This window comes from Elaeis guineensis, chromosome 10 (assembly GCF_000442705.2).
Source record: "Elaeis guineensis isolate ETL-2024a chromosome 10, EG11, whole genome shotgun sequence".
Taxonomy (NCBI): Eukaryota; Viridiplantae; Streptophyta; class Magnoliopsida; order Arecales; family Arecaceae; genus Elaeis; species Elaeis guineensis.
This window is the reverse complement of record NC_026002.2, coordinates 15,184,291-15,196,600: the sequence shown is the minus strand read 5'-3', so window position 1 is coordinate 15,196,600 and position 12,310 is coordinate 15,184,291. Positions and strand designations below refer to the sequence as shown.

General features: G+C 35.5%; 1 long non-coding RNA gene across 20 annotated transcripts; it reads left to right on the top strand.

Annotated features, from left to right (window-relative positions):
• The first annotated feature begins 3,547 nt into the window (after positions 1-3,547).
• LOC105053040 (uncharacterized) lies at positions 3,548-11,447 on the top strand. Of its 20 annotated transcripts, none has more exons than XR_012135007.1 (9): positions 3,803-4,035; positions 4,139-4,220; positions 4,333-4,412; positions 6,581-7,139; positions 7,212-7,303; positions 7,438-7,507; positions 10,575-10,676; positions 10,830-10,895; positions 10,983-11,447. It is a non-coding gene; the product is annotated as an uncharacterized lncRNA (long non-coding RNA). The 20 variants fall into 20 exon arrangements; XR_012135005.1 differs by having other exon boundaries at positions 3,806-4,035; positions 6,581-6,880; positions 7,028-7,139; positions 7,212-7,507; XR_012134997.1 differs by having other exon boundaries at positions 3,808-4,035; positions 6,581-6,693; positions 6,779-6,880; positions 7,011-7,507.
• The last annotated feature ends 863 nt before the right edge of the window (positions 11,448-12,310 follow it).

The following is a 12,310-nucleotide window of genomic DNA, read 5'->3' as shown; positions in this document are numbered from 1 at the left end:
TCAAAATTTGGTAGGCTTGGACACTAAAAAAAAAAAACTTGTGGGATGGACCTAGAAAAAAAAATATATATTCGATTTGAAAATTGTGCCCTGCCTAGAAATATTAGAAATTGGCCTGGCACAGTCTAAGGTAGACTGAGGTAATTAATATGCTAATTATATTAACTAATTATATTTTATAATAGTAAAATCTTATACTATATGTTAGTGAATATACAATATTGGGTCCGTTGGACAGATCTAGCATTGACCTTGATTTTAGGATTGGGGCTAACATGGACAAAAAATAGAGACCCAATATCCTGATCCATATCATCAGACTTGAGTATAAATATTGAGTCTAATTTTTACTATAGAGCTTAGTCTGACTAGACATTTGATCAACTCTACATAAAAGATGATTGTCGTTGAGTGGTTGTTAGTTGTTGTAGAAACCTTGATTTGGATGCTGGTTTTGAACTCTTTTTATGTTGCTTTGCAAATGACTCAAATATCTCACATCAAACAACTTATATAACTACATGAGATGTAGAGAGTTGGAGAGGGTCCATTTGGACTGTGAGGATGACTCTACATATTTTTCATTTATCATGCGTTGTATATGTGCATGCGAGCAGATGTGCGTGCGTGCGTGTAAACATATTAGAGGGAATAGATTGTGAATCTTTATTGATGCATTTTTGCATCATAAAGAGCCGTAAATACTTAAATTGTCATCATGTCGCCATCTTGCAAATTTAGGATTTTCGCACTTCTCTCTATCCCAAATGTTTGGCAACTACCCTATATATTTGGCATCTCAACGCAATGCTTTCTGTTTCTGAGATAGCAAGAGCTCTACATTTCTAAGATGGATTGCACGGCAATGATCTGAGCATCTAAACTCCCTGCAGTGCAAAAGATGCATGCATAGGATATATATTCAAGAGAACAAGGTTCTTTAGAGTGCGTACAATGCATGACTATAAATAGCTACAATCATCTCAAGATGAAGCACCGGCAACTGCATTTTCTCTCTATTAGACATTAAATAAATGATTGCACTTACTTCCAATCAGACATCAAATAAATGAAAGTATGGAAAGAGTGCTTTAAAAAGTGTCAATGTAACGTCCAAAAGGAAACTCACAAACCCCAGATGACGGTAGCAGGAAAGACAAGAGGGAATAGAGTGTGGTACAGAAAGTCCAACCAATAGATCGTGACAAGGCATGTTAGGGCTAATTGGTGGATGTTGACTGCTCCTGAAATTTCGGAGATGTCACCGGAGCTTCTTGGGATGCCAACTTAATTTGGACAAGACGGTGAGTCCATTAATGTTCAATATAAAATTTAGAGCATGTTTTTATGATTGAGTCCAAAATTCTATGAGCTTCGTAGGTTGGATCAGTACAACCAGCAAAATCAAACTAGACCATACCTATACTCATAAATATCTAGAGTATCTTTTGGAGTGGACCTTTTCCCAAGAACCAGGATATGCGACAAACAATGGAACAAGAAGTGGGGCTCGACACAATTTGGACAGGGATATGAAGAGAGTTAATCCATTGCCAATTATCAACAGTGCAACAAACCAAGTTTAATCAAAGATGAGCAAAACGATGTTAAACCGAAGCATTAGAATAATTAATACATCACCAACAACAGATAGCATCATCTAATTTACAACTCCTGCATATTTCATTAATGAATTATAAAACTTGTTAGTCCCCAACAAGTCAAAAAGAATTCGATCACTCTAGAAATATGCCAAGAATTGTTTGGACAATGGAAATTTCTGACTAATTCAGTAGTTTACCAACTAAGAACTCCTGATTAATTCAAGTCCACGGAAGACTCCTGACAACATGGCTAGTTTCCAAATTTACCTTGACTGCTATTGGCCTCACTCCTTGCTCAGAAAATACCTTCTCTCCTCCAGGTATCTGTTTAAAGTCCTAAGATCCCTGTAGCTCATAAGGGAAGCTTTTAGAGGCAAGGTACCTATCATCTTTCTAGATGCATGAAATCTTAGAATCACAATAAATAAGAGACAACCAGGCCCCAAAAAAGAACAAACAAAACGAACCAAAAAAAGTGGGGGATAAAGTTTGGAAGAAAGGGAAGAAAGGCTTAGAAGATGAAGACATAGCTCTGCAGCTATTAAGAACCAGTAGCCTACTTCAGCAGCACTTCCTTGCCAATTGTATAACCTTTATGCAAGCAAAAATCAGACCAATTATCTGCACCCACTAAAGACAAAAGCTAGGAGGCAGGGGATTGGACTTTCAGCTATTTATCTTCAGAAGAATGTAAGCAAAATCAATTGATTCAGAAGCCTGAGTTATTTACTATCCAAACAGGACATAGGCCATACCATCAAGCTAAAACAGCTGTTAGGTAATTGATTGAAGTAGTCAATGACTGAATCCACTGCAATTTATGGTGGAAGCGGAAACAACTAGACACCAAGATCAGGCTTAGTAGCTGCTCATACCGTGCTAAATAAGCAGCAGGGGGAAAGCTCTAGTGTTGGGCACCAACTCTAATACATAATGTAGTTATACCACGTAATAACAGATACTTGGGCTGACACCCATATGCAGCAACCTTAAAGAGTTCAAAATCTAAAACGAGTAGAATGCATACGTCAGTCTTTTTCCACCAAGAGAATGGCAGTGGAAGCAGTTGTGTTATCAGGAATTAAGAGTTAACGGTGGGGTTGCCATTATCGTTTTCCTTGTATGTATTCTTAAGAAAGGGAATTTGTCCGCATCATTGCTTTTCGAGATCACAGGAAAAAAAAAAGTGGGGAAACAAATAGAAACTCTTGAATAAAAATTAAAAAGAGATATAACTTCAATTTCTTCAAAAATGTAAGATTTTTAGCACAAAAAAAAAAATCTATATTATCTTGATTTTGTTTATCATCTTTTTTTTAATAATATCGAGGTGGATATTTTTACTACTATTATTGAATAAAATATGCTGAACAAATTTTCATATAAAATTTGCTCGATTTAAATAAAAAAAATATAAATTTTATGAAATCATATGCTTTGGCTTGAATCCGTAGTCAATCTTACTACAGATAGAAGTATTTATAATTAAATCTAATCTTGCTTATTATTTTACTATCTATAATAATTCCAAAAGAAGAGTCGGTCTCAAATTATCTAGAAATAGTGACGTTAAGTTTCTTAAAATTTTGACTTCCGATTCGTTAGTTTTATTTTTCGATGGGATCCGGAAGGAATATAACTCGGCAGTGGAGTGCTATGTTGACGTGGTGAAAGTTGATCTGTATGCCAATAGAAGAGGATATGGTGGAGGTTGGTCTGTATGCCAATAGAAGAGCATGTGGTTTTGAACATGGGAACCATAACCAGAACTCTCATAATTTTGCTAAAATTAATTTTATAAAATTTGTTGGAAATGGCATCCAAATCAACTTCTGCTGTCATTTTCTACTCTTTTTTTTCTTTTTTTTGGGATTGGATCATCAAGCAACTCCGGTATCCTAGGAAAATGATCTTAGCTTCAATTAAAATGTAAACAATTTAAAGTTTTATACATTCTATCACTTTTCCAAATATGATGCACGATCCAGTTCAAATCATTTCTATGATCTGAGGGCATGGGTGATTTCAAACTCTTAACAACATCCTCGCAGATCATGCCATGGAAATGGGTCCAACCAATTCTAATATTGTCATTGTCCCTTTTCTTTTAAGTTGGGTTTAAGTTAGGTTAGAGCTTAGAAAACGAGGGTCCATTTTGTTCAACCCTTTTCTGTCTTTTTGTTTTTGGTAATCTAATCCTTTTCGAAGATATATTAATTTTACTATATTTGTTATTATTTAATTAGGCCTCTACATTTGATTCAAAATTTCAAAGTTTAAATTCTAATGTTTTAGTAAAATTTAATATTTGAGTCTTAAACTTTAGGAGGAGACTTCCAAGAATCCTCTTGGAACCCAATTTCTAGGGTTCCGGCTCCCCGCATTGCGGGATTCTAGGGTTCCGGGCGATCTCCGAGATGTTTCTCACGAGGTTAGTGCTCATCGACCTCGAAACCAGTTTTTTTTTTTTTTTTCTTGCTTTTATTTGGTTCAGTCGTTCGTTGACTTCCGTGGGATTTGGGTTGGATTTGAAGGACGGAGTATGACTGGGGAGTCAACACTTTCTCGCCGGAGGGAAGGCTTTTGCAGGTCGAAAACGCAATCGAGGCGACCAAGGTACCATCTTTCCCATCTTTCTCGGAATTTTTGGCATACAAATCGACAGAAAAAAAAACAAAAAAAAAATTTTGGGGATCATTTTTCGGTTTTTACTTTGATTTTTTCGCAGTTGGGTCAACTGCGATCGGTTTGAAGACAAATGAGCGTGTCGTGCTCGCTGTTGAGATGCATGTCACTTCTCCTCTGCTGGTATTTTTTTCCCCTGAATTTTAATTTAAAATTTTGCTGTTGGTGCTGCTTTGTGATCATTTAAGCTTCTAATTGTTAACCTGAATTGGGTTTGTGAGCCGGGTTTCTCTTTAGATACTGTTGTTGCTGGGGTTTCCTTATAGTGGATAGTTAAGTCATCTATGGATTGTAGATAAATAATTGATTATAAAATGAAGTAACCATATTGCTCAAATTTCAAGTTAGTTTTAAGTTTAGTTAATTTAACTATTTGGACCAGGAGTGTGAGGAAGTCTTATGATCTTTGCCTCTTATATGTTGCCAAGGAGTTACTTTTTTTCCTTATTGTGGATAGTCAAGTCATCTATGGATTATAGATAAATCATTGATTATAAAATGCAGTAACCATATTGCTCAAATTTCTAGTCAGTTTTGAGTTTAGTTAATTTAACTATTTTGGCCAGGAGTGTGAGGAAGTCTTATGATCTTTGCCTCTTATATGTTGCCAAGGAGTTACTTTTCTGATACTCAATAGACAAGAAGATGAGGAGAAAAGAGAATATGTTATGTTCCATTATTGCTTGATAATGGAAGCTTTGGGTATAAGTAAGCTTGCCCTTGGTCTTAGCCAGCTTAGAGACAGCGAGGTGGAATATTGGAATGCTAAACTGGTTATGGTGGTTTTTGGTTAACTGTTGCAAGTCCATTTAGGAGAATTCGTTTACTACTTCCTGTGCTTTTTCAGTTAACTTTAAGGTTTTAAGCCTTTAGCTTCTGGAACTGTTAGTTCAGGTGATGCTTTTTTATTTATATCTGTTTAATTTATTAGATCTTTAGGTTGTAAGTAGATGCTGACATCTGAGAGTCTGTAATGATACTTGGGCATGTTTGTTATCGTAAAATTCTGCCTAAAATTTTTAATAGAAAGTGTTTTTTCAAAGTAGAGAGTTGATTTTGAAAATGCGTGTGGAAGGGTTTCCGGTAAAGATAGAAACCAAGATATGGCTTTTATGAGCTAAGAAAAACAGGAGAGATGGATGGCATGAATGGTCTGCATAGCTTTTTATTTGTTAAGGAATCTCAAATGGCAGCCCCTAGGAGAGAAGCTGAATTATTTGGATCAGTCATGTAGGGCTTGCTTTTACGCTTAGAAAACCTGTGGCAGTTTTCGTCCATGTTTGGAAAATCACTTATCAACAAAAGTGAAGGAATATGTCCATTCATTCAAAGTATCATCATTTTATAAAAAATTTTCATGTCAGGATGATTTGTTGGCCTGCTATGAAAATAACAAACTGAGAAGGATTTTGTATTGTTAACCTTGGTGGTAACAATGGAACTTTCATCATAATCGAGCTCTACTTTTTGATGCAAGCATGACAAAAGCCTCACTCGGTATAATTTAATAGGCCTATGTGACCATTAAATTTGAAAGCCCACTTAGAACCAACCACATTCATACAATTTTTTATGCACAAAAAAGTTCAGTAATAGGTAGCTTACCAGCATATTTTTACTCCATGTGCCATGGTACATGATTTTATGTGCGATCTTCTTCTTCATATCTTTTCTTTTCTTTTTTTAATAAAAAGAGAGGGAGTGAGAGACCCACCTGCACTTTAATTATCCAGACCCGAATACAAAAATTATATGCAAGCCACTCTAATCAATTCCGATGCATTTGTGCAAAAATTGTCATATGACATGATATATCATGTCTTATAGTAAGCATGAGATGGACTGAAAATTGTTATATGACATTAGTATATCATATAATATTAATAAGCATGAGATGAACTATCAATAATAATATGATAGGTTTATAGTTGGATTCACAAGTTTATTGTAAGAGTATCCTTGATATGTGAGCTGCTTGATCATTTCATTTCATCATGATGGAAGCTCGTTCTCATTCCCTGCCTCAACCTTGTAACTCCTTTTTTTTGACTCCTCAACAATCTAAGATATCTTTTTTTTTGAAGGAAAAGATCAGAGAGAAAGACTGAGTTAGCAACCCTCTCTTTTGTGTTATTATATTATATATATTCTAAACCATTTTTTGTCAGTTTTCTAAATCCGCATTTACTTATAAATTCCTTTTAGAGTTCATATTTTTATTGACATTCACAGGTTGTGCACATCTTTTTATTAGATCTATAGCTCACATGTAAGAAAAAACTACATTACAGAAGCCAAGTAGTGTAGAAAGATCATGGAGATTGATGAACACATAGGTTGTGCTATGAGTGGATTAATTGCTGATGCACGCACTCTTGTTGAACATTCACAAGTTGAAACCCAGGTGTTGTTCATCCCCAATTGCACTCCAAAAGTGGCATAGGTGCTATAATATTTATAAGCAACTAAATATATTGCCCAATTTTTAGAATCACAGGTTCTCATATGGCGAGCCAATGTCAGCAGATTCTACAACAGAAGCTCTCTGTATTCTGGCCCTTAGATTCAGTGAAGGCGATGAAGAATCTATGGTAACTGTTGCTAATTATTTTGAACCTGAATACAGTATATCTAGATGCATCTAGATAAGTATGTACCTGAATAAGATATGGGTTGTGGGGGCCAAGATCTATTAGATGATGCACTTCCTTTGCCTGACAGTGACAGTATTGTTGCAGCTGACGGGACATAGCATGCCAGACATCTTTGACAAAAGAATAGTTCAGAACTCCGGAGTCTTAATTCCTTTTCCTTCTCAAGTGAATTTAGTTCCTCTGCACATCTAGATAAGTATGTACCTGAATAAGATACGGGTTGTGGGGGCCAAGATCTATTGGATGATGCACTTCTTTTGCCTGACAGTATTGTTGCAGCTGATGGGACATAGCACGCCAGACATGTTTGACAAAAGAATAGTTCAGAACTCCGGAGTCTTAATTCCTTTTCCTTCTCAAGTGAATTTAGTTCCTGTTAATTTGTGTCTCTTTGAAGCACTTTGCTTTTCTCACTTCATGCCATCACATTATTTAAGACTTTTGTCCTATCTTCATTGCTATTCTTTGTGATCCTTGTTTTCATTTTCTTGAAGAAGTATGATGAAGCACTTAAGGCATTAACCCAAGATATGGTGCCATTGAATCTTCAATTCAAGTTTAAAAGTAAAATATAATTTTTTTTGACTTATTCAGATATTGCTTGTGTTTTCTTTCTTTACATATATATCTTCTCCTTTTAGAAAAAATCATGTCATGAAAAAATAGATATTAATTGTAGTCATGGCATAGTATTTTTCTTATATCATATAATGTTCTTTTATACATTTGTGTCCTTTTGTGGTGCCTCTTCTAATTGCTGGACATGATGAGAACGGGCCTAGCTTGTAAGTAAGTACCTAGTATCATGATATCTTGATTTTCAAAGTACGGATGCTTTACAATTTGGTATATTTGGGATTGGTAGTATTCTTTTTATGTATTCATCTGTTTGATAGACAGGAGTTGATCTCTTTGTATTCTAGCAGTACGGCTCTAGCATCTGTTTGTTTTGAATGCATTAGATGTTTGGTAAGAAAGATGGTGTGTATCCAGGATACTATTTAATTGCATACAATTACACCTTTTTAATGAAGCAATAAGCTGTAATTCCATACAAAACAATTGTCTGGTGACTAGTTGTAACAATGTCAACCTCAACTCTAATACTTGAAGTATCAAAAGTTACCAGACATAATGTGCAATGACTTAAATATGATATGATAATATGAGATGAGATATTTTAATGATTCTGCTAGCAATACAGCCAAACTTCTTCACTTATGTGTATGAATGGCATTTGAGCAGCATCTTGGAAATCTGTGGTTGCCTAACATACTGATTCCTTGGAGTAGTGTTATATCTAGTAGCAGTAAGTAGTGTTACTTCTTTTTAAAACTAAAGGTTGAAGATATGTTTCTGAAACGTGTTCATCAAGGTTGTGAACATTCAAAATCTTACCAAAATGCTGTTTTGTACAATTTATGAGTCCATTTTCATATGTCAAACTAATTTCTTGTTATAAGAGATTTATTATATAGTGGGAGAGGACAAGGATTTATACTGTATTTTTTTTTCGTTATTATTGTACCAGGGAGAAGAATCAATCGGGGTTAGGTTTAGGAATACAACTTCAAGCATATAGTACATATCTAGTGGATTTTAACTCTACAATCTTTTTGGGGATATGAATTAATACTATTAGAGGTTTTTCTTTCATCTAATCTACTAGCATGGATTATCAATTTATCATAGAGTATGGGAGGAAAATGTCTGCCATGATTTTTTTTTTTTTTTTTGATAGCTGGGATGCATGGAGGCCAGCCAAAAGTTGGAATGAGGGCAGGACCAAACTCAGGTCTTTGAATCCATACAAGAGACTCTACAACTTGACCAGTTGGCACCTGTTAGGCCCTGGAAATTTTGAAAGATTTTTTTTTTTGGAAAAAAACTATACTTTACTTCAGATCAACATTTACCAGAGAAATTAGAAAAATTTTAAAAAGTCATAGACATGTTTGACCATCACATTATAAATGTATTTTTGTTTGTTTGTTTGTTGAAGACAATTTATGCTGCTGATCGTACATTACAACAAAGGTTTTTGTTTTCATATGAAAAAGTCAGGTTGCAACACAGTATGCAACTTAGTAAAAAATTTCAGCTATGGAGATCGTTTGAAGTCATAATTGATGACAGAAGAAATTCTTGGCTACATCTCAGATGTACCCATTTGAAAGTTCCATACTTGTAATATTTGCTGCATCATTTGATTTGCATAAAGATGTGGACAGAAGTGTGCTACATTTGTGTATCTTAAAATATAGATAGATATGAATTCATTTTCAAGGGAGGCAAGTAGTCTGTGGGTCCTTTACTTATAGATGCTGACCAATCATCCTCACTAGTGCATGCCTTAGAGTAGCTGCCACAGCAATTAAGTGGCAACCACCAAAAAAATTTGAGCTTCCCCTGTATGATGTGTGTGAATGTTTGCTGCTGCAGCCATAATCATGGTGTTCCATATCCTCAACTCTTTTAAGTTTACATGCAAAATGAAGCATCACTATCACGGACATCAACTAGGTAGCAGGTATTGTTCACAGTGTAAGTTTTGTTCATGTTGTAAAAATGCAGGAAATACCAGGCTGCAGTGATCATGAGCAACAATAGCATCACCACCATCTATCTTGTCATTCTCATCATCCTCTTTATTGCCTTTGTGGTCTAGCATGCTAGTCAAATCACTAGCCTGTGCTTTTCATCCTGATCAGATGTTGATCAGTTGAAATCTATTTTCCTCCCTCAGTCTCAACTATAAGGATCCACTATTGCTGTTGTTAATGTTATCCAACCAGTATTATTTGCCAAGACCAAATATGTCAGCTTCTCTTTACACCCACTTAGCGAGTTGGTCATTTTTGGTTCAGGTTAACGAGCTTACCATAGAGAGGTGTACCATTACCCTTTGATTTCTAGTTAAAGTTCTAATGCATCCTGGCTCTCAACCTTATATCATTACGGCACAAAGCAAAAATCTCAGTTCCTTTACAGGTGAATTAGTTATCGAATTTGGTGTTGGATGGGTATAAAAAGTCTTCAGCTACCTGTCCTCACATTTACCACAGGATGTTCTTTGTCAAAGGAAAATTCATCAGAATGTTTCTCAATGCCTCTAGTGCCATCCATGTTCACCAATCAGCTGGAAGACCATGAATATAAATTATCAGCGTGCTTATAATAAATATTACAACTTAATGAATTCTGCAGATACAAATTACAAAATTAAATACAGAGTGATTATTGCATTCATGATAAAAGAAACAAACATATACAAGTTCTGTTGCAGGAGGCCAAACCATGTAAAAAAAACTATATCCTTAAATCAATGAAAATAAGCTCGAGAATCATCCATTGGTCTATAAACTGAAAAGGTTACTCCTGTACATTAAACCTATTCAGAAACTTCACATACCTGTCGCAAGGACTGATGATCTACAATGATCCATAATCTCTTTGGCAGGATGACAGAAATCTAAGTAAATTGAATAGTTCATTTTCATTTTTGTTTTATCATTTACAGGAATAAACTCCATTGCCTCTTATACATACAAGTTAAATAGCTTTTTGCACATGCTTACATAAGTATAGTTTCCTTCTGCAGTTTATTAACTTTTTCACATGCAATACACAGATACTACACAGACCCATCTGGCACATTTTGGCAGTGTGATGCAAAAGCAATAGGATCTGGTTAGAAGGAGCTGACAGCTCCTTGCAAGAGCAGTATAACTGGGTACACTTTTGCTTGGTCATTTATGTTTGTTGTTGTTTATTTTGAACTAGTCATCTACCTCCAAGTTTCTTTCAAAAACTCGAAGCCATCAAAACTATTGAATGATATTAGCCTCGGAAAAATACTGGGTGATGTTTCTAAGTTCTTGTGCAGGATATATCCCTCCAGGAAGCAGAAACGTTAGCACTCTCAATCTTGAAACAAGTGGTGGAAGAAAAGGCAGGACTGTTTATCTTGTTAGTTTGTTTCATTTCTTTTGCTGGACCACAAAATGATGCTGATATAGGATTTTTGCTCTTTCTTCAGGTAACACCAAACAATTTTGACATTGCAAAGGTGGCTCCAACTTATCACCTCTATTCTTCTTCTGAGGTTGAAGCTGTCATCAGCCGCCTGTAAAAGAACTGGTATCAACGCTTCCATTGTGCTCTCTTCCACAAACTATTCTGATATCAGCTCTGCATGTTAGGATTCTTTTTCCCCGTTGGAGAAAGTCCCATGCGAGAACCTTTTTCCATATTTCACATGTTTTACTTGCACTGATCATCTCGGCTTCTTCGTCTTTGCACTCATGGACATTTTTTTGGCTAATTTGCAAGATAGATATCATAAACTTGTCATGTTCAGCCTACAAATATCATTCAGTAAAAGGTATTATGGCTTCCTCTGCTTCGAGTAACCATTTGATCAAAAGATATAATTGGTAGACCTTCTTTTGCACTGAACAGTCAAAACTTTGTTTGATAATCCAAGTTGATGCTTGTACTTTTACTTTCTTCTCCAACTGGTCCAGTACTCTCATTATTCAACTCCATTACCTTTGACACTGCAACCAGGGCCAGAGACCCTTTTTGATGGAATACAAATTGTCATGAGTTGCATGACTGAATCAGCTTTTATGCCACACTGCTGTGAATTCGAGTCATAATTTCACACACTGGATGTGACTTACACTTCTTTGATGGCATGATGGTTATGTGGGACTTGCACTTTTTAGTATGATTAACTTTTCTTTGGTTGCAACAAATTCATAGATGCCATTTGGCAAGGAGATTTATTCTTGTTCTAAAAGGAAGTGGTTATTTGTGATGTTGTAAAGGGTTGGCAAGGGACTTTTGTGTGACTGGTATCTAGTTTTGGGTTCCAATACCATAGAAGAATAATTATTAGGCTATGTTGGGGATACTAAAGGAATAAAGCCTCAGTTTGGAGAAGTGTTGCACAGAAAATGGTCGTCTTAGGTCAACATAAAGTTTTTAAGTGGACTCTTTAACTATGCAAATTGAGAATACTCTCAATCATGAACTTGTTTTCATAAAGCATTTCTAAGTGATTATCAAATAGGTTGGTTGTTTCTCATGACTAATTCCTTAATCATGAGGTTCCCATCAAATTACAAAGGCATTTGTAATGCTTTAGTGATGACCCGGAAAACATTGCATTCCTTCTAGGAATGTTTCATGCCCCACAGGGAGAAGCTTCTTTGAAGGGCTTTAGATTAAAGTGGAGTTATTTTATGGAGAAACCTAGCTGTCAAAACATTATTTATAATGCTTTTGCACGCTTGAAGAATCCAATGATGATTGAGTTGCAGTACAGTGGGTCTGTTTGCAACTTTACCAGCACAGAGATCA